Raw genomic sequence first — 22802 nt, 5'->3', positions numbered from 1 at the left:
CAAGGGGGTGGGTCAGCGAGTGACCAAAAGAGTGACCCAGTGCGTTTGCTAGCGCATGGGTGAGCAAAAGATCGACTGATATTGTGAGGAAGTGTGTGAATGACCAAAAAAATTAAAAGGAACCAGGTCAGTGAGTGACCTGGATCTTGTGCAATAATAACCAAAATAGTGATCTAGAGCATGTTCAAGCTTGTGAATGACGAAAAGAATGACATAGAGCATGTACAAACGATCAAAAAGTGACCTGTAAAGCAAGGAAACAAAACAGTGTGCACGCATATGAGTGACCGAAAAAATGTGCAAGGATGTGAGTGACCGAAACAGTGTGCAAGGATGTGAGTGACCGAAACAGTGTGCAAGGATGTGAGTGATCGAAACAGTGTGCAATCGTGTGAATGAATAAGAGTGACTTAGAGAGTGAATGAGCATGGGAGTAAGCAAAAGCGTAACTTAGAGATACAAGTGTACTTGCAGGAGTGAGGATGCCAAGCGGGTTATAGCGAATCGGAAGAAAGAGAAGTGAAGAAAATTAGACTTGAGAGAGAATGGGAGAAAACCGGCAAGTTCGTGTAGCCCACAGGCGGCAAATACATAACTGCACATCTGCAAACAATATTATCCATATTTTTGAAATTTAACTGTATCGCATGGTGGTGTTATCTGTGAGCAATTTAGAAAAGCAATATATATACAGGCGGCCAAGAGTACGTACATAACTGTGACGCGAGTTTCTGTATTAAAATGAAGCGAAATCGTGAAGTGAAGAAAAACAGGTCCAGATCGTAAAAAGGAAGATTGCGTTGAGAGAAAAAGCTGAAAATAAAGAAAAAATAATTCGAAACTTAATCGAAAAAGTGATTTTCTCACGAAGTTTAACCATGCAACGATGAAGATTCGACACAATGTCGTCACAATTGTGGAATATGTAAGGAGTGATGGCTCTAATTGCGAATTTAGGAGGACATTCGTTTGCGACTACCCTGAAATGCTCAATTTATTTTTATTTTTCGAGCTGATAGTTTTTTTCCATAGATGATGAAACGTATTGAAAACCAAAAAAAAAAACATTTAAAAAATCTATTTTGAATAGCACTGTTTATCAGAGGGCCTTATTGGAGACAAGCAAAAGTCTCAAATATCTCAAATAAAATAAATGTATTGAAGTAATATTACTTTCCAAATATATTGTATATATAACTTACTTCTTTATGATTCAAACTATAGTAAGAAAAAAAATTCGGAATGCGAATTCAAAGTGAAAAATAAAATAAATGCAAACAAATCATTTTAACAAATTAGCGAAATTACAGCCATAGCTGCTCTGGAACAAATAACGATTTGTCGTTAATAGAGACATCTACCAAAAAATTCAAAATATAAAATGAAAATGAATGAAAACAATCTAACCTTATGTGTGCGAAGGCGATTCTGAATTTTTATCTTCAAACTCCGGGTGCAGTAATGAACGTTTAAAGAACCCTTTGCACCGTATGCGGAACTTCGAATTCAAGGGTTAAATCTTTGGGTGCGTACTCTTTGCCGCCCGTCCTGCGTAAGGATTACTCGACAAGGCAGCAAAGAATACGAATTCGAAATTTTTTTAGAAAACTTGTTACTCATTTTTTCATAAGGTTACCGCTTTCATTTCTCGTAGCTTTATTTTTGATTCAACCCATTGATGTACCGGCTTTTGGCAACAAATTTAGACGATGTGCAGATGAATTAGCGGAGATAAATCTCAAAAATAAACTGGCACTATTGTCAACGCATAGGGAATGAAAGGTGGGGGGGGGGGAGATATATATATATATATATATATATATATTAAAAATATAAAATATATACATATTTATTTATATATTTTTTTTGCGTGGTCCTCACGTATTTGCAAGACATACGCGTATTTACCTTTTCTTTGCTACTCGCATGAAAAGAATTATTTTTCGAGTATAATTTTGTCATAATCTTTATTAAATGGGCAATATCAACTAATTTACTTGCATCAAATGAAAAACAGCGCAAATCCGTGACATTCGACGGAAATCGAACTGTTTAGGCTCGAATATCTGAAACATCGATTGCAATTGTGTGCGCGCAGTGGGAGAATAAATAGAGAAGTAAACGTTCACTCGCTAAAATAACTGTCTGTCAATCGAGCATTAATAACACTCCAGTTGATCGAAGACGGATCAGTAGCAGAGCTGCCGCCATTTCAGGAGCCCCGTTTGTTTTATTTATTTATTATTATTATTTAGTCAAGTGACGCCGAGAGCACGACAACGATGACGACGAACTACTCCACTGTCTGCCGCTATGGCAACCTCCAAACCGACCGAATACGTTAGTTAAAAGACTCGCCATTAAATAATGAAATAACTTTTTTTTTGTTGATCCGAGCGAATCCCGTCGAGATTGACTGTTTACAGGGGAACAGTTCTTAAGAAAGCAAAAAACTTACGTTGCTCCTTAGTACATTGTAGAAGACCTGCACAATATGAAAATGGCATAGTAAACTCTTCCCTGAAAGATTAATTCTCTAACCTCACTGAATGAGTTTTGTTCTCTTCGGTTTCGTCATGAACGAATCACCAACCCATAGGATCCCCATTATACTTATAGCTTCTGTCACCCCTCCTACGCCCTCCAACTCCCAGGGGGTGGTATTGCGCACTTTGGGAAACACTGGAAGAAACCAATAAGGATCTCAACCCTTTGTGCTCCCAGGCTCCTTATATCAATTATATGAATCAGAACAATAACATAAAAATTATGAGTTGAATGTTTTCTCGTACAAGCTCACTTACTCCCCAGAATCTTTCCAAGGAGGAAAAGCTATACATGGGCCCCTCAATGAATACAATATTCAAGAGCGAATCGGTATTTTTTCCGAAGATGCGGTTGTATCGGGTTTGTGTAGTATTCGTGCAACTTACGAGCCCTAAATGTTCGCCGCTGTGTTATCGTGTGGTCATAGTGACGGACTCGCATCGCAAGTACTCAGATTCGAACCACACCGTGACCACACTGATGGTCGACTGAAGTTGGTTTTCTGTTGCTCTCAACTTCGAGGCGTGAATCGTTAAAAAGCCTATCCACCAAGAAGAGCAAAACTACAACGGTACAAATATTCAATCATTACACTTTACTCGTAGTTTGAAAACTAGATGGCAGCACTGAACATTCCCGCACAACACTAGCTCCACCATACACATGCATTTTTTTTCCGGTATAACTCATTCGTTAGTCAATTGCCTAGGGCAGTAAACCAGAGTTGTGCTCCATTTAAAAGAAAGAAAGAAAGTCAAAGTCCTGTATGTATGTGTTCAGGAATCTACCTCCGAAACCGGAAGTGAAAACTGATAACTTGACTGAATATTCTTCTGCACGTAATTAAATGTGGGGAATGAGCTGCTCACTGTGGCGAGACATTTATAAAGAGAAGAGGCGTCTAAATTTGAGTCTTAAAATTAGGAAACTATATTACATCTATATAACAAAATGCACTTCTACTGCCTCTGCTAAAACATGCACCTTGGCCACATTCGTTTGCGAAACTTCTAACGAATTGGTACATTGTACATGTTGGAATGTGTGTGTACGTGTTGTGAGCCTAACGCAAATCTCCATTCTGTGTAATGCTTGTTATAGTGCTGTCATTTGCCACCTATTCTTCGAACTATGAGTGAAGTATAATGATTGAAGATTTGTACCTTTGTATACATATTGCTCTCGTGATGCGAGTCCGTCACTATGACCACAGACCGCACAACGGCTCTAGGGTATTAAATGTCAACCAGACCAATCAGGATTGAATATTTCACTGTGTTCCATGGAATTATTTCTGACATTGCGGTATTTTTTGTGGAAAATGATTGAGAAACAGCGATGAAACACTTGCAGACTATCAGATACATATAAAATGGAAATTGGAGTAAAATAGATGTGTCATAAGCTAAGAAAAAAAAATTCACGAAGCGTATGATAATGAAAATATCACAGATTAATATTCTCGAAAAATTTCTTAATATCGCTTCGTCAATCTCGTCACTTTTGCAAGCGAATACGTCTGATTAATATTCGCGAGGAGAAACAGCTTTAAGTGAAGAAACTGTCCACTCATCTCAGTCGTGGTCGTAGAGTGCAATGGAAAAAAGAAACGAAAATGAAAACCGATATCTAATAGAGGTCACGTCAATATGAAAGGAAAACCTATGATGGGAAAAAAAAGCATAAAAGGAGAGAGAGGGTTGCTTATCTTTACCCCCTCCCCCTCTCCTTCCCCACTTTTATCACTGCTTACTCAATCGTTTCTTCTTCTTTGTCGATGAAATCACATTTTTTTTAAAAAAAATAAAAATAAATTCTGAGTAAATAACCAAAATTTGAGTCACAGACGCTTTCCAGTCGAATGCAGAAAGCAACGATTACGAATGACCTTGACTTGTATGATAGCGGATATACCGTAAACACATAAATACATCATCACCACCTTTTTTTTTTCTTTTTGGCAGATAAAATTTGAATTTAAAAAAAAAAGCAAGAATTTCAACACCGAAAAAGATGCGATAAGCATTTGAAAATTCACGATTTAATCTTAACGCTCTTTCAAAAAGCAAACTGAAGTAAGAACAGAATAACTTTCGAATATCAAATGACTTTATACGATTGTAAATTCATATACAGTCGGCACCGCTTAATCGGGTAACGGATACACGAATACCCCGGATAAAAGCCCCTGGAAACAAAATTTCTCCCATAAAATCCCTGTCATAGATCGCCCTTGATAATGTCACGAACTTTGCTCCGGTTAATCAATTACGATTCACACGACAACTGTAAATATACAGGATGCATAGCTAACTCCGAAACGCAAATTACTGGTGAACTGTTGATACTAGAGGCATGCTTCCAATAAGAAAAACTATCCAAACAAAGTGTAGAACTCAGATATACGTCGTAAATATTACAAGGCATTATATAGTTATTAAAATAACAAAACTAATTTTTTATGCGAACACCCTATGCTCAGAAACCCAATTAGAAAATTGTTGCCCTGTCTCTCATGATGCTAACAAAATAAATTCCAACTTTCTGATTGCAATATTCGTAAGATATTTTAATTCAAAGAACGGAGGAGAGTTGAAAAAAAAAACCAGCAAAAACTAACTTAAAACACCCCCTCCCATTTATTAGGAATTCACTGAGATATTTGCATTCAAATTTTTCAGCAAATATTACAATTAGAAACGTATAATTTTTTGATCAGCCTCAGGAGAGACAGGATAACAACTTTCTAATCGGGGTTTTGAGGACAACAGTGTGCCCGTATGAAAAATTAATTTTTATATTTTGTTAACCACACAAAAATAACCTTCTTGCAAGATGAATCACGTATCTGAGTTCTACACGTTATTTGGGTAACGTTCTAACCGGATATACATATGCCTCTAGTATCAACGGTTCACCAATAATTTTCGTTTCGAGAGGTATGCACCCTATATGTTAACCACTATATATTCATAATATTTCTTTTTTACATAAAGCATTTGAAAATTATGGTAAATATACTGCCACTTAAGAAAAACCTAAAGACTTCGGTGCTTGAAGTGTGTTGTAGTTGTGTCCAGAATATTTAATTAAATAAAATATATACTATAAAAGTTCCAGAAAAGATCTTTTATAAAACTTGAAAAATGCAACCAATGAGCAACCAATTAGAGCGAATGTGACTAATACGCTTATTGGTAGTTGTTTTTTTTTTTCCAAGTTCTGCAAAAGATTATCTATCAAACTTTTATACTGTGATGCCGGCATTACTCATGTTCTTTGCCAATACAGAATGGTAACCTTTCCTTGAAAGTAAAAATGTACTCAAAAGCCATGTCGTTTCATGCAGTGTCTTGAAATTTGGAAAAAATGAAAAAAATTGCCAAAGAGTAGAATTTTTCAAGCTCAAGTGTCAAGCATTAAGAAAAATTCTGAGGAAATTCGAGAACGGAAGCTTGTGTGATCAGAAGAGGAAAATATAATTTCTACGGTGTTAACTACATTGGTATAGCAATAGTTCCATGATGAAAAAGCCGAAAATGCGTTCAATCAACAGCGCCGGTACCAAGATATGACAAAATACAGAGGAAATCACCAAAGATTTTGCAAACTCAAAATATTTCTGAAAAAGAAGGGTTACACAGATAGCGAAGGAACAAATTCATGTTCAAGACATTGCAATCCATATACTAACGATGTAAACGGCAACAATTGAATTGTTTTCTGCATAACAGAATACCCCGCTCAATCGTATATTATGTGCTAGAACCGATGATTTTGTTTAAGCGGAGCCGACTGTACTTATGAGAAATATGTCTAACCAAAACAGAATAACATATATATTGATTGCATTATAAAACTGTATTGAATTCTAATTTGCTAAATTTAGCATTATCAGCGTATCGGATCATTGAAGGTTCATTTTTTTCATTAGTGAAAACAAAAGTGGGGGAGGAGGAGAATCCATATATATCTTGATTGATTACTTTCCTCCTACGACTGACTTCAAGACAACGAGACAGGTCTCAGACATCTTTTAACCTTGTGTGTCTCTTCTCTTTTTTTTTTTCCTTTTGCAGTTGGAATATGTCGGTTTTCCGTTTTTTATCCTGGTCCCATTAGTATGTGTGTGAGAGAGAGAGAGGGTTAAGAGAAAAGCAGGAAACTGGAGAGATCGATTTTTGTCTCAGCCGTGAAGCCCCGTCGAATACTCTATCCAGACTATGTCTGGAAACTCAGTCTGGAAATTTGGTTTTTGACGCGTCTATTGAAATTCTATCCATTAGTTTCTCAAGAGATCGGCCGCCGCCGCGTTTCAAGGTCTTCCGCGTTTTAGGCGCTACTTAATGCTCTTGCATTGCGCAAAGGTTCACGCAATGGATTATTTTATCTGCATCTCTATTTTTAATATTTGTTATAAGAGCTTACGCGATATCAATCTAGGGATACACTCGAATGAAATTTTAATCAATATGTTTCACAGCAAAAACTCAATGCCTCTTTTTTTCTTCTTCTTAATTTAGAAATTACATTCTAGGATTTTACATTTTGAATTAATTTTCCCGACTACAAACAAATTAATTTCGTTTTCTCGGTTCAGACAACCCATCACAAACTTCAACCGTTCAGCTCCTTGATAGCGAGTCTGCACCGCACATATACCTCGTAAATACATATATTTCTCTTAGAAACCTCCAATCAACTGGTACGTGTCAAAATGTGCCGTGTACGTCTTGCGCACCTAACGTGAAATTTGTTTCTGCGAATTGCTTGTTACGTGTTTAAGAAGAGCTGCCATCTGTGTTTTGAATTCGAGAGCAAGCAATTCGGCAAGATATTTCGTCTATAGTTTTATGCGTGATTTTTTTTTTTAATGTCGTAGGCCTGATTACTCTCTGTGTTAAATGGGGCTCGAGATCAGCTCGTATTCGGCTCGGTAAGTAAATACCTTTATAAACTATATAATACCAGAAAATTCTGATGAAACCGTGTGTTCTCTTGAATCAACCGAGAGAAAACAATGGACATCCTGAAATCACAAAATGCTTTCGCATCACTCGGATGCATTATATAACCGGAAAAACCCGGAATTTCCCACTTGCAAAAAATTTAAATCAGCATTTTTGATGTGAAAAAACACAGAAAAAAATTCAATAGAAATGAGATACGAGTGCATTGAGAGCGATATCTTCTAATTGAAGTATTTATTTATTATACATGTACGGCTTTATTATTTTATAGTGGATTTTATTTCGTCCCACGTGTGAAAAATTTATTTTAAAAAAGGGTGAATTAGTTTATAGTGTTTGAATTGCAGCTTCACATCAGATTTAGCGCCATTCATACCTATGAGAATTAAAATAAGTTTTCCTTGTCTGTATCCTCAGACACTTTTTTGCGAAGCACTTGAGAGGTCTATTTCTGTCTTTGATTGTTCAGATTGAAAGGACACTTCTGAATACATTCACGTAACACCAGCTGAAGGAGTAGGAAATTGGAATTAAAAGAAAGAAAAAAAAAAGTGAATGAGAACTTACATTCCCTATATATAGAGATCAAGAATATTCAAATCTATTTCAACACGTGCAGTCACAGACGTCGTAAAATGATTCCATATATACAAATATATTTCCTGGAAAGATGGAAAAAATAAAAAAACTATAAATTATCACGTACAAAACATCAATAATTGTCAATACAGTACATCGAAACATTTGACCTCGATTATAAAACATACATACAGTGGATTTCGCTTACAATGTTTTTGAAGAAACTGTTAATAGGAAAAACGTTGTAAGTGGAAAAAAGTTTCAAACGGGACACTTAATCAGAATTAGTTAGATTTGGGACCATGAAAATGAGTGGTGCTAAGCGAGAAAAAGTTCTCAGTGGAAAAATTATAAGCGGAGTGGACTGTATGCTATGAATGTGTGAGTAAAGTTGCTTAAATACACTGTACTCACATTCTTTTTTATTCTTATGTGTATGAACAACTTAAATACTATTCGATATGAGAACAACAACACACTCAAAAGGCGTCGAAAATAGTAGTTGCAACAGGTGTCGCGAATAATCGAGACGGCATTAGAATTTCTCATTTAGGAAGAGGGTCGATGCACTCGAAAACAAAGTTACAGATTGGTAATAAGAGCATTTCAGGATCGATGAAGCGTGAAGCAAGGCAAAATATGGAAGAAGAATACAATCACCATCGTGACCATTTCCTCGTTCTCTCTCTCTCAAACTGCGTATGGTGAATCTAGTTTATGGAAAAATAAATAAAAATAAACAAACAGAGAGAGGGAGACTTTCTTTTGTGAAATTCTCCTCCTCTGTGTGTGAGAGAGGATTATTTTCTTCCTCGTTTTCTCTCAACGTCAAAATAACGGAGAATTAAAAAAAAATGGGTATTGAAGTAGCGAAATTACATACTAACAATGTTGTCATCTCGCTGATGACTTTTCGTACCTGGATTCACGCATCACTCACATTGACTTTTATTCGTTCTCTCCGTCCCAGAAAATGTTGTCGTACCCAACTTGAACAGCACCGAGATCAATAATAATGATATACGAAACGTGTCCAGGACCTTGTCCTCCGAGTACGTAATCTTTGCAGCCTGGGAAATGGCGACCTTTGTATTTATTTCCCAATGTGAATTCGAGGTTAATAAATAAAACAAGAGTGAAAGTTTTGAACCTGCTGCTAGTTGCAAAAAAGAAAAAATGCGCGCACAAGCACACAAACAAACACTTTTATAAGTAGAAGGACGACCTAATAATCTTGACTTTTTTCTTCTTATCCTCGAAAGGCTGTATCAGCTTGAATGTTAACACTCGAGAGCATGTGTGTACTAGTTGCCTGTTATGTCCGAAGTACAGAGAAGAGAGGGATATTTTCAAACCGAAATATGAAGAAGGAAGTTTTGTGCATGCGTAATACGCTTTCAATTAGCATGAGGCGACCTCGTTTTCATTTCATTTTATTTTATTATTGCTCTTTTGCCACTTTCGCGGCATTCACCGAACAGAGCGAAGGCCTCAACTTCAACTGAGTAGCCTACTTTTATGGAATGACAACCTCGGTTTTGTTTTCCAATCGATCCTCCTAGGATCAGTTTCATTTTAGTGTGACAACGGCTGGTGGAAAAAATGCGTAAAATAATGAGCGATCATTACGTGAAACCTGGATAATATTTCCAGTTAGAATATAGTGAAAAAAAACAACAACCTGGTATAGCCTCAAATAATTAAAATTCAAATCTATACTGATAAAGGTATCAGGGGCTTATGCAGGATTTGAATTTGGGGTGGAAGCACACATGTGGATTAGAGATTAAAGTTGAGTAGGCAAAAGGAATCTCACCTGGAGAATTTGCGAGTGACTAATCTTCAGAAAACATTTAAATGAACTTATTAAAACGAGCGAAAAAAAAAATTATTAAAACAACATACAAATACAGTCGGTCCCGCTGACGTATCAACGGTCTCAAAACAAAATATCCGATTAAGCGGGGGTATTCTGTTATGGGGGGAAACAAATAAATTGCTCTTTGATACCGTCAGTATAGTTTGCATATTGAAAACTCTGATGAAAGATCGATCAAATTAATAAAGCTTCAGAAATAAATCAGACATGAAAATTAAAAGAAAATTATATTGAATTACAACGATCACAATACTTAAGAATTTTAGTTTAAATTGCGAAAGTTAGCGTCGTCTATGGGCTCAACGAGGAACTGAAATAAAATAGTTAAATGCACGTGCTGAAGACAACTTATTAGGAACTGGTAATACTCTTATGATACTTAGATGATACTCTTCGAGGACCGTACCCTCTCTCAAGTCTCGACTTGACAACGTATTTCCAATTAATGCCAACGAAAAATATCATATGCATAGTGGTTGATGTACTATATTAACGGTTGTCGTGTGAATCATAATATTCGATTGAATGGGGAATTGAAACTTGAACATTTTCTCAATGAAAAACATTTTGGTGCCAGAGGATTTGAACCGTTTAAGCTGGGTATCCGTCATCCTATCAAGCGGGCCGACTGTAAACGTTTTTTACGTTTTGTAGTATTTCTCTCAGAAGAGGTTCACAAGGGAAAACATTATAGATATCCTCTATATAAGGTATTTTTAGTCGTTGCCGATTATTTTCACATTACCCCGAATGACCCGTCACCTACCCCGAGAGATACATACCACAGTTTGGGAACCAATGAAGAAGAGAAACAGTTCATAGATGTATCGGGGAGAGTGATTTTAAAATATTGTTAGCAGACTATTGTTATACAACGAACCATTCCAACAACACGCCATTAATGTCGAAACAATCAAGTCAGCAAATGTAAACGAGTTTCATTGTTTTTAAATTGACAAAAATTGTAACGCGTTGAAATTTCCAGCCAGAAATTTTTTTGTTTTTTGTTGTTTAATATTTTCTTTTTTTTCCTCTCTTCGGATTGTTTAGAAAGATGTTGCACTTCTATCCATTTCTGTTCCAAGAAAATGGCGTCAATCCATGAAAGGAGTTAAGAGAAAGTTGCGGAGGAAAAAAAAAAAAAGTCGACCTCGAAAAATGAAAATAATAAAAATCAATCGGTCGCGCATAGCTGACTTGCTGTAAGCAAAATGATGTTAGATTTCTCTTAGTGTGTGTGTTATGTATGTAAGAGATGTATTTAATTCACGCCTTGACCTTCAATCGAACAAGGAGGAGGAGATTCACTGTTTCGTCTGGACATCTTCAATAACAAATACACTTATTACCAGAGAAAGTAGTTTGTAACATTCAACGTCCAAATATCTGTTTTGACGTTCGTCTTGAAAATTCTCTTCTACATTTTTTTCTCCCTTGACTCCCTTTACCTTTTTAGTTTCTCTTTCTTTGCAACAACAATTATTAAAGTGTTCCAGAGAATAAAGACGTGCACGTTAGTTTACGTTAATTGTTTTTCCCTCCTCCTAATTTACTGTCAAAAAGAAGGAATCTTACGGAAATTATTCTCTTCAGTTTTACATATTTGAGCTTTTTTGATTATCCTTTATACATATTGAACAGTCTTACAGTCTTTGTCGAACACAACTCGTGTTCTCAATGTTTGTGAACTTGGATGAAATATGATAGAAACTTTTGTTAAATTTTCGTCTACTCTACGGATAAAGCCGTATCAATTCTGATAGGTGTCGGGAATTACGTCGAACGATAGCACAAGCTGAAAAATGAGGATACGATATGATTATGTATTTAGAGCTGATAAACAGAATGAAAATGTGAAGTGTGGATATGATATATCGCAAAGGATCTTCCATTCCCTGTTATGTGCTAAGGAAAAAATAGGTACTCTATCACGGAGCTACTTCGCACCGTCTTTGACGGTGCAAAGTAGCTCCGTGCAAAGTTGGCTACGGTGCATTAGGAAAAATTCATGCTAGGCATAGCCAATATGTAAAATCATTTTTTATAATTACGTTTATATATTCTAAGATACATAAAAAGAACAAGTCTCTTGCCAAAAAAAAAAAATCGCAACTTTTTTTAAAATATTTACGAATTTTTTTAAAATTGGTGAGAAAAAACCCTATAAGTCTACTTCGCACACCTTATACTGTATATTGGTTATTTTTTACGATGTTTTGGAGCACTGTCGACTCACTTAGAACTTACCTTGAGTTACCACATAGTAGGCTATAATGGGAAACTAACAGGAAATGGACTTTTTTGGTCTTGTGTGAATGGAATAATAAAAATACACAAAAGTGCAACTCATTTCATTTAACATGTAAAAAAAGAATCTAATATGAATGGAATTTAGTATTATTTTATTAACAAACAAGAGACAAGCAACATTCATTTTGAACATAGAACGAATTACGGTTGAGAAAAACAGTGAAAAAAAAAAATATATATATATATAAAGAGAGAAATTTCCTACTTTGATACTAGTTCTTGCCAATCGCCGGATTATGTCAATATTTGAATTATATATTTTTTCCCTCATAGATGTATTTCGTTTTCTAATAATTGTAATCAACATAAAAACTGCAGCCTGAAAGTAACATTCCAATGCCCGATTTCATCGTTGTCGAATACAGTGATCACGAAGTCATGGATATTTATGATCTTTTCCCACGGTCTCTCGGCCACACTTTATTTTCGTATCCTCCCGCTCCAAAGTGACCAGCTGTTGACTTTCTTACCCCTTCTTTCTGCTCCAGGTGTTGAAGGAGAAAAGTGTTTACGTCTGCCTTCGAATTTTTCTCTGGTCAACTGAGCCCTTTGCCACCTGCTGACCGGGAAAATCTAACCTCACGACCTCGATAGGTCACTCTGTGTGAAAGTGACCTTCCAAATCCCCTTTTAGTATTTCTTTCCCCTCAACCAGAGTAATGACACTCTCTACGCTCAAAGAAGAGGTTTTCAGTCAAAAATGAAATTCATATTTGGCTGCAGGTTTTCCTATTCATGCGCCGTGATTTATTTTCGTCGGTAAAGAATCCTTTTTCAATAACATATGCGCGTTTTTTCAGAAAACATAAGCATGGCACCTCTTTGAAATTTCCACGCGATTCGGCAGCGAATTTTTCAGTTCAATTCTGTGTTTAGGAAGAGATTTAGAGTTTTTCTTTTTCAGAAAAACTTAAATTATTTTGGAATTTATCTGAATTTGGCAAATGTTGCAATAGGGTAAATTATGTTCAGCATACTTCTATAACTACTTAGCATATACGCACCTCGTAAATATTCCTCTGGACGGGGAATTTCTAACGAATTGGTGCGTGCAAAAACGTGTTGCGCGTGCGCATATGTATGGTCCTAGCGTATTTATGTTGTCAGAGTTATGATTGTCTCATGTTGTACTGGTGCTGCCATCTGTCTTCCACATTTTTGAAATTAAAATGGCAAATTTCAGAATTATCATGTTATGTAAGTATCGTGTTGAAGATCTATCTCTCTGCTCTCTGTGGAGAGACTTTATAGTCTGCGGAGGATATGAAAGAGAATCATCATCTTCAGAGCTTATGTAGGTCTACAGTCAAATTCGGTAATAATGGCATTCAATTTCTCAGTATTTGGCCATGAGCTACTGTGCCAATGGTCATCACAGCACAAACGTTCCGTTTGTCTTAATTGGCACCGGAAAAATGTTTGAAAGTCACGCAACTATAGTAAACAAGCGCAATATTAAAAGGAAAAATAAATTGTTCCCTTGAGAGAGATGTCACCATTCAGAAGATATATTTGTTTCAGAATTCTCGATGTCTGAATACGCCAGCAGGCGTTTCTTCCAGTAGAAGGGAATCAAACACAAGTAGAGGCCTCAATCCAGTAGACACCTTTTCTTCCGGAACAGGTGTAACAGATCGTTTCGGATAGGGGGAAAGAGCGCGGGAGGTACTCAGGCTCAAGTGATTTAAAGAGACGAAAATAGAGCTATACACCACAAACACCATCATTCACGAATTCTTATATATTATATATTTTTTTTTATTATGGGAGTATTTTGTACGCATAATGTGGATGGCTTTCTCCCTACTTTAAAAGGGGCTTCTCACATCCATCGCCGGACATCCGGTCGGGTGGTCCATCGCTCTGTGGTCTTCTCGCCTTTTGTTTGTGGATATGCGAGGAGGGAAATGGTACTATTTCGGGAAGTGGACGAGACAGGAAGACGATGGGAACAAGCGAAAAACTGGCTGTGAGCTTTTTTTTAGGAAGGTAAAGACGCAGAAGCAACAACAACAATAAGAAAAAAAAATATCACAACGAAAGGAAGAGGGGAGAAAAAAGCGCCCAACTGACCTTCTACAAGGTTGCGAAGAACATGAACTGCCCGAAGATTGATCGCAATACGTTGCTTGAACGAAATAAACTTACCCATGTCATAATTGTTACTATGATGCCATACCTGCACGCACACACACACGCAAATAGAACGAGACCGATGAAAGAAGAACACGAAACAAAGCTACCCAAGATCCTGCGATTTGTATTTGTTTTGGAAGGGGAAAAATCACTGTACTAAAATGATTCAATGGGGAAAAGTGGATGCTAAGATCAGATGGAGCCCCATATCTTGGAGCGGGGCCCCGAAACTAGAAGCTCTCTCAAGGGAGCCTCATATTGATTTTTCAATAAATTCATAGTGTGAAAAATTGATAAAAAATTTCCATTAAAATTGATCTTCGGGCCCCCAGGCTGTAATTCTGTGCGAGTGGACGGAAGAGCAAAAAAAAAAAAAAAAAAAAATCTCATTAACTTATGTAAGCTCGAACAAAACTGAATTAATGAAGGAATTTCTGAAGCTGTTCTCTGAGAAAAAAAAATCTTTAAGACATTAAACTTAAAAAATTTTGATCCACCACCGGTAGGCCTGTTTTAACTATAAGCCCACCCACGCACGGCCCGGGGTCCAATGATAATATGATGCGGCGCTATCATTTTCTTCAATGAGAATGTCAATTTGTAGGAAGGTACTTATAGCCAGGTAAAGGGCCCCAAAACATCACTTGGGTCAGGAGCCCCATAGTACTGTTAAAACGGCCTTAACAACCACTAATCATTCATAATCAAATAACAAGGGTCGTTTCGAACAGTTTCATTTTTTGGAGGACCCATTGAGACCAATTTTATCTATGGTTTTTATACACTAATAAAAAAGTCTTCAATAATCAAAGGGTGCGCACGTTAAGAAACCACTCACTAATCCTAGTAGAAATTACTAAATCCCTCGTAAATTCCATATCTTTTTTATGGAGTAGGCTTTCTTCAGCACGAACAAAATAAGGAGGATAGAAAAATGTGTTCCATTGAGAAAAATCAACTTTACAAAATATCTGGGCTTGTCACTGCGCAAATAAACAGCTTTTACGAAGGCCTGTTACAGTCGGCTCCGCTTAGTCGGATATCAAAGATTCTAGCACGCAATATCTGATTAAGCGGGATATCCGATTATACGGGGAACAATTCAATGTCCATTTTACAACGTTAGTACAATTTGTATATTGAAAACTGATGAACGATCAATAGCAATAAAGCTTCTCGAATGAGAGAATCACAGACAACAAAAATTAAAATTATATTTAATTACAATGATCACAATACCAAAGATTTTTTACTTTTCATCAGAAAAGTTAGCTCCCTCTATTGGCTCAACAGAGAGAGAGAGAGAGAGAGAGAGAAAACCGAAATAATTTAATATACATATTGCGAAGACAACTTGAATATTATCACAAAAATGAGAAACTTTGCCTGGTTTTAATTTATACAAAAATTGCCACGTTTTCAAGACAAATAAATTCAATTGACGAATATATATACTTGGAGGCCAGTACATACTCTCTTCCCCAGCAAGACCCAACCCACACGGGTAAAGGGCTTACATCCCGGAAGGAACAGAGCCCGGGTCGTGTCTGGTCTGACAGTACCTACTCTCAAGTGTGTTTATCTTAATCTAGTAACATATGTTCCATTAATTCCCAATGTTTCATTCAATAGTGGTTGATGTGTGTTAACAGTTGACGTGTGAAGTGTAACATTCGATTAAGCAGGGAAAAGTCGTTGAAGTTATTGTATTAAGAGGGGAACATTTACTTTATTCGGAGAAATTTCGGTGCCGGAGGAATTTATCCGTTTTAGCGGGACTGACTGACTGTATCTCATCAATGCCAGTAAGAGAGTTCCAATAACAACAATATCATTCTCAAATAAACAAGCTCGAAGTTCTTTTCGAAATGCGCAGAAAGTAACGATATTTTGTGACACTTTTTCAGTATGTAAATAAGACTTTTCACATTCCCAAACCAGATATAAGAAACCCGGGCGTCATGTGATTCGGTCTTGAATTACAAAAGGAGCCGAATCAAATCAAATATATAGACTATTATGACCAATCAATCATAATATGTCGAACCGTTCGCACTATTCTCCTTGTGAATCGGTCTTTATATATAGACCCAAATACTGTATTCTTTTTTTTCCTCGCTCTCTTGATGAAATCTAAAAATAACCTCGAATTCAAAGAATAATCGACCCAAGGTCACAAGGTGCGTTCATATATTCTTTACCAATAAACAGGAACTACGTGGAAAAATCCGAATTCGGAAGTACGTAGAGGTGGAAAAAAATCATGAGCGAATTTCGTTCCTCGCTTGGAAATATTGTATCTATTAATAGAACATCCATCAATAGTTGAGTGCCCGTTCTTTTCTTAAAAACCCTCATCCGCTTTTTTTTTCTTCTTTGATCCCGTTATATTTTCTTCACCGGCATGTGGGCTTGATCCCGACATTCCGAAGCAGATTCCGCTATCAAGTCTCCGGAGATTCTCCCAATACACGCTCGCACGTGCTTCTTTCAAGAATTTTTCTTCATTGTGATGAAGTAGTCGTAAAAGTATAGTCACGATAAAAAAAAATGTATAAATAGCAAATTTTAAGGAGTGAGAAGAAACGGGGAGAAATATCATAGGCTCAATGAATTTCGGCGCTCCGGGTCCCGATTATTTTTTTGGGTCTCATTAGGCATTTTTTTTTTCGGAGGGAGGAAGCCTTCATCCGATTTCTTTTGATATGTACTGAAAGAGAGAATATGTAAAAAATACACAGAAATATGTGCACACAAAAAATATAACGATGAAAAGTCTCTCTCAGAAGATTGAACTTCTTCAATAATATAAGGATGATATAAAGCTTTATGTTTGATTCGAAACCCTTGGCCTCTTTGGCACACTATTTCAGGACGACACTGCATATAGGAGGTGCATTCATGCAGGTATATTCATAAACCTTTGTCTACCTACGGAACTTTGAAGTGCCAAGTCAAGTAATTTGGTGTGTACCAACTATAATTGTTTGAAAAAAAGTTATTTTTTTCCCTTTAATTAGAACTAAAATTACCTATAGAGAAACACACACACAATGCCACTCTCCGCTGTTCATGAAAAGTACGAAAGACTTGACACGAAGTGGAAATGAAGTTCGTCAGAAAATCCACATGGCTATGTGCGGAATCGAACCACTACTGAATCACACAAGCACCTCGTTCATATTCCTCTGCGGAACTTCTAACGAATTGATAAATATGTTGGAATATGCGTGTATGTTGGAACGAACCTGACGTGAAGTTTGTTTCTGTGTGATGCTTGTTGTGAGTGGTGTTTCCATCTGCCATCGATTTTTCAACCATGAGTGAAGTGTAATGATTGAACAATGGCATCTTTGTAGGCCTGTTGTTCACTGTAGTGAGACCAACTTCAGCCGACCACCACAGCGGCAAGGGGAATTGAACCACCAATCCCTGGCAGTCCCAGAGAGTGCTGTACAATTAAGCTACTAGTATGTTGCATTCTTTGGAGCGTATATGTGCGCTGAATAGGTGTACGCATAAGCAGCCTCCTAACTCAGATAATAGTTTTTAATGACAATAGCCCCCAGATAGCGACATATCGAGAAAGAAAATTTTCAGTCCTTTGCAGTTTAACGGTATAGCACTCGCCCGGACCTGCGAGGGGTGGGTAGTTCGATCCCCGCAGAGGCATATAAATTTTCTTTTCGAATTACATCTCTGTCTGATGTCCAGTCTTTCGTACTTGTATAAAATAACCTACCAATTAATTTATACGATAACTACTTATTACTATCTCATTATTATTAATATTTTCATTCATTATCGCATTTTATTATTCTACTTTTCATAATATGGTAGATGAAGGTTAGAATGTCAGTTTTTTTTGCATTCCGAAAGATGAATTGATTCATGAATATTTTTTCACAACAAACTTCAGTGAATGCAAAAGAGACGTCATTCACTAAATGGAATTAAAAAAGAAATCGTTTTGACCTGATAACTATTCCATAGCGACCGATCTGATTTTTCCCAAAGACGTTCATAAATTTCCGACGCAGTCATGATTACCGCGCATAATCGTGATGGTTATAAGATATGGTTCGTTTCGCGATCGATAAATGATGATTAATAGGAGCGTAGTTCGCCCACGCAAAATAAACGACTCTGCTTGATAATCATGTAAGAACTTGCGTGAGGAATATCGGCAGAGAAATTTGCGTTTGTTTCTGTAACGAGATCAGAAAAGAATAACTTGCAATACGTAAATAAATTGTTTGAAATATGAGCTCAGTTAATTGGGGAAGAAAAATCTTTCCAGCAGTTTTGTTGTTTATGTATTGTTGTTATTATTGTAAATTACGGTAAACAGTTTTATTATATATTCGCGAACAAAAATCTCGTTGCTCTCTTACACATCCCGGGTACGCAATGGAAAAGAAATTTCCGTCTCATTTTTTCAAGAAGCGTTATTTATTCTTTTTCTAAGTGAACAATTCAAGTATAGAAAACTTAATACTGATCTCAAGTAAGTTGAGATGAAGTTAAACCAGCTTCTTGATTGAAATTTATGGCATCTCAACTAACCAATTTTGCGAAATTGCCAATAAAAACTCATCTTTTACGCAGAATTTACAGGGCATCCCATAAATTCGTAAATTATTTAAATATTCATAAAATTTGAAGAAATTATTAGCCTATGTTTGAATGCGATTCTCGTGAAAAAGTCATTCTTACGAAAGGGCTATTTTTAGAACAGGAAAAAAAATTAGTTCAAATTTTTTGGCGATAGAGAGCACTCACACGAAATTAAATCACAGAATTCTTTTTCAGTACCTTCACAATCTATTGTGTCCAAAACGTTCGGAAAGCTTCAGTCGTGGCTGGGGGGGGGGGGAACAACGTCACCAACATAGTGCTTTATCCACCAATGTCAACACCACAGTGAAAACCTTATGCAAGCGCCAGTAACAGCTGTGAATCGTACAACCTGTATTTTGTAGAACTCTGATTTGTATATTTATTTCCAGTGATTTGGCTTTCGTGCAGCAGCCTTAATCGATAAAAAATTGGACTAACCTTTTTACCTTTTCCTAAAAAAAATACCTTCTTAAGAATAATGTTTTCACAAACAGCATTCAAATACACCAATTTCTTCAATTTTTATGAATTTTTAAACTACCTACGAATTTATGGGAGACCCCGTATTAGAGCTTTGATCAAAACAGTGGCTAAGAACTAGTGCCATAGTTCCCAACCTTCTATGCTTCATATACCTCCTTTTGATGATTAGCAGATTGACGCATCTCTAGAAATGCGTAGGAAGTTTGCTTACTTTGTTAAATGCGTAGGAGACATGTATCGGTAGAAATGAGTGCTACGCGCACTTAGAAATGCATGATTGCATCACAATTAAGGTTTTGGCGCGTTTTATTTCACCTTCTGCCGTTGCTGTTAATTTTTCGCGTGCACCAGAATGGTGCGTGTACAATAGGTTCGGAGTAGGAATAACTTATGAGGGAGTGAAGAAAAATAATATTGCTCTTTGATCTCCCAATTTATCTTTTTTTTCCCCCCTCATCGATTTTACAACAGCAAATACCAATAGATCGCCAAGAAGAAAAAAATGAGACTCTCCGTAGAAAAAAAAACCGTCAAATAATGAGTGACCTTATTCATGAGAAGCGTTTGCCGCTCATTTTCTTGGGTCGGGATTCCGAATAAAACCACAAAACAGCTGACTTTTGACGTCACATTCGATGCAAGACGGAACAGGAAAGCAATGAATGTAATCATATACATATGCATAGGGGATCACATAAAATATACATTTCAGTAGCAGTTTTATCGGTTTTTTTCTTTTCCTTTCTCTGCGAAAAAAAAAAAAAAAAACTAGAACAGGAGCAGAGAGAGAGAGAGAGAAGAGCAGAGAATGTGATGGTTTTATAGGCCCTTCTTTTTCTTCTTTATTCAATGTATTGTTTGTGTGTGAGCAGCGCCTTCTTTTTTTTTTATTAGCGCGTATTATTATTTATCATTTCTTTCCCTTCCGCTAATAACTGTGTTAGTGGAATGAGTGTTATTATAGGGGAAGGAAGAGACGCGATATGGTACGTGACCTAGTGAATAACTTTTTTCATGATGATAACAAAAATAAATAAATAAATAAAATAACGACGGACCATATTCATGGAAGACGAAAATTGCAATTTTTAACAGGCCTCAAAAATATTAGAAATTATTGTATTCGTATTGTACGATTTCTAGTCACTTCGTCCTTTACTCATGTGTTTTTTAACGTGAAGTAATTTCCGTTAATTAATTATGTATTCGAAAATACTGATGAATGATAAGCATGATGCTAGTGTCTTTGGAGTGAGATAAACGAATTTTCAAAGTGTCATAGATTTCGTTAATAGGAAGTCCATCACGACCACATAGACATAACTTGTGTAAGACCCGCTGCCACCTCTCATATATTTGTTAGCATCTTTTTAACATGTAGAGGTGCAATAAATGAATTTAGAAATTTCAGAAATGGGTGCCATTTTATTGGTGAACTCTGAAGATCAAATAAAAATTTCATAAGTTGTTAAATAATATTGTAATATTCTAGAATGCTAGAAAGTTTTAAGTATTGATATTCAGTCTTTATTTTTGTTACCGTTTAATTTATGCTCATGTAAAAAATCATTCACAACTGTTTTGTTTCCAAACTATTCTATCCATATTTTACTAATTGTAGGCGTCAAGTACAGTCTGCGCCACTTACGAATATCAACGGTTCCGGTACACAATATCCGATTAAGCGGGGGTATTCGATTATGGGGGGACAAATTAGTCACTGTGTGACGCCGTTAATATAGTTTTGTATTGAAAACTGATGTAGGATGAAATTAATTAAACTTCTGGAATGAATCAGACATCAAAATAAAATTCCATTGAATTACAACGATCACAATACCTAAGACTCTTTTACTTTCAATTACTACTTTTATTCCATATAGTTAGCGCTATCTATGGGATCAACAGAAAACAGAGATGAAATAGTTAAATGTACGTACTAATGTGACAACTTAGATACTTTGAGGCTAGTACCAATTTAGTTCTAAGTTTTTTCTTCCCAAGTCTTAACTTGATGACATATTTGCCGTTAATTCCAAGGTATTTTACCGAAGAAAAATATTACACATAAAGTGGTTGATGTGTGAATTATAATATTCCATTAAGCGGGGGAAAGTTGCCCAATTTATTCGATTAAGCTGGGAAGATTAACACTGTTTCTACGGGAGAGATTTTCGTTTCCGAATAAGCGGGGTATCAGTTTATCAGTTATTCGATTAAGTGGAGCTGACTGTACATAGATATATTATGAGTACTCCTTACCTGCGATGAAACAACTACATTTTACATTATAAGCAATGAATCAACTCTTTTTTAAATTACACAATCAATTCAGCATGAAAATAACGAATCACCTCTCACTAGAAAGTGGCCCGATAAACTGAGGGAGTTGGATTGAAGTGCCCTTCGATGAAGTGAATGAAACTTGCATTAAATCTAAGGGGGGAGGAATTCTGAATCAGAAAAAAAGTGGCCCGGAAGCTAGGAGTAGCATAAAAGAAATGTTTACTGAAGGGGGGAAAACAAACGTCAGTATTTAAGTAGCATATACATACTTAGAGAAGGTTGCAATTCATGTTCAAACTTGTTTCCTCGCGAATGATGAACTGGCAATCGAAATGAAGGTGATATTTCGAATACGAAGGGATTATAAAATACAAAGCCGTAACGCGCGTGCGCTAAAAGAAATTATGCAAAAAAAAAACAGTGGAAGCTTCACAAAATGAGTCTAATTTAAGAAATGTTGCGGGCGTTAAGAAAAAGACTTTTTCCTTCTAGACGTGTGTTTAGCCAGTTCAACGCCACCCAGGCTCCTCCGACACGCTAAAGATCCGAAACGAGCTTATTACAGCGTACGCAACGCGCGTAACATCCCATCCGCTCGTTTCAAAAAACAAAAACGAAAGAAACAGAAAGAAAAATAAATGAACAATAATATAACAACAACACATACCAACAACTCGCATTATAATCAGAAGTAAGAGGCAGTGCGAGGAAAAGTCGAACCGCCTGTAGCTTGTCATTTTGATCGAACGCACGCAGAAGTTTCATTTTACTGTACGTACATCGTGTCTCCAGCCGGAAAAACAACACACCGAAAACACCTCCCCTATTCTTTCGCTCTCTTAAAATTCCATGATTTTTTTAAAGATCACATCCTTCACTTATGTGTTCTCTTAGCTTTTGTTTTTTCTCTAAAAACAACTTATAACTTCTAATTACCTAATATTTTTCAAAAGTCTTATTCTACCAGCGGTTCGAATGCCTTTGTCATCGAT

General features: G+C 36.4%; 1 protein-coding gene across 4 annotated transcripts in view; it reads right to left on the bottom strand.

The window, feature by feature from the left end:
• LOC149086593 (solute carrier organic anion transporter family member 74D-like) overlaps positions 1-22802 on the bottom strand; it is a 69249-nt gene that overhangs the window by 33056 nt on the left and 13391 nt on the right. For 2 of the 4 annotated variants that reach the window (XM_089230967.1, XM_089230966.1), the window contains exon 2: positions 8085-8179. The exons of 1 other annotated variant lie outside the window; for it this stretch is intronic. The gene's annotated coding sequence lies outside the window, so the exon portion shown is untranslated. Of the gene's footprint in view, positions 1-8084; positions 8180-9015; positions 9059-22802 lie in introns of those variants that run through there. One more of the 4 variants, XM_089230968.1, reaches the window with a different exon arrangement.

The sequence above is a fragment of the Pholcus phalangioides genome, unplaced genomic scaffold, assembly GCF_987345545.1.
Source record: "Pholcus phalangioides strain wild (caught in Gottingen) unplaced genomic scaffold, Ppha-v1.0 ptg000004l_1, whole genome shotgun sequence".
NCBI lineage: Eukaryota > Metazoa > Arthropoda > Arachnida > Araneae > Pholcidae > Pholcus > Pholcus phalangioides.
The sequence above is the reverse complement of the archived record's forward strand: the minus strand, read 5'-3'. Positions and strand labels throughout refer to the sequence as shown.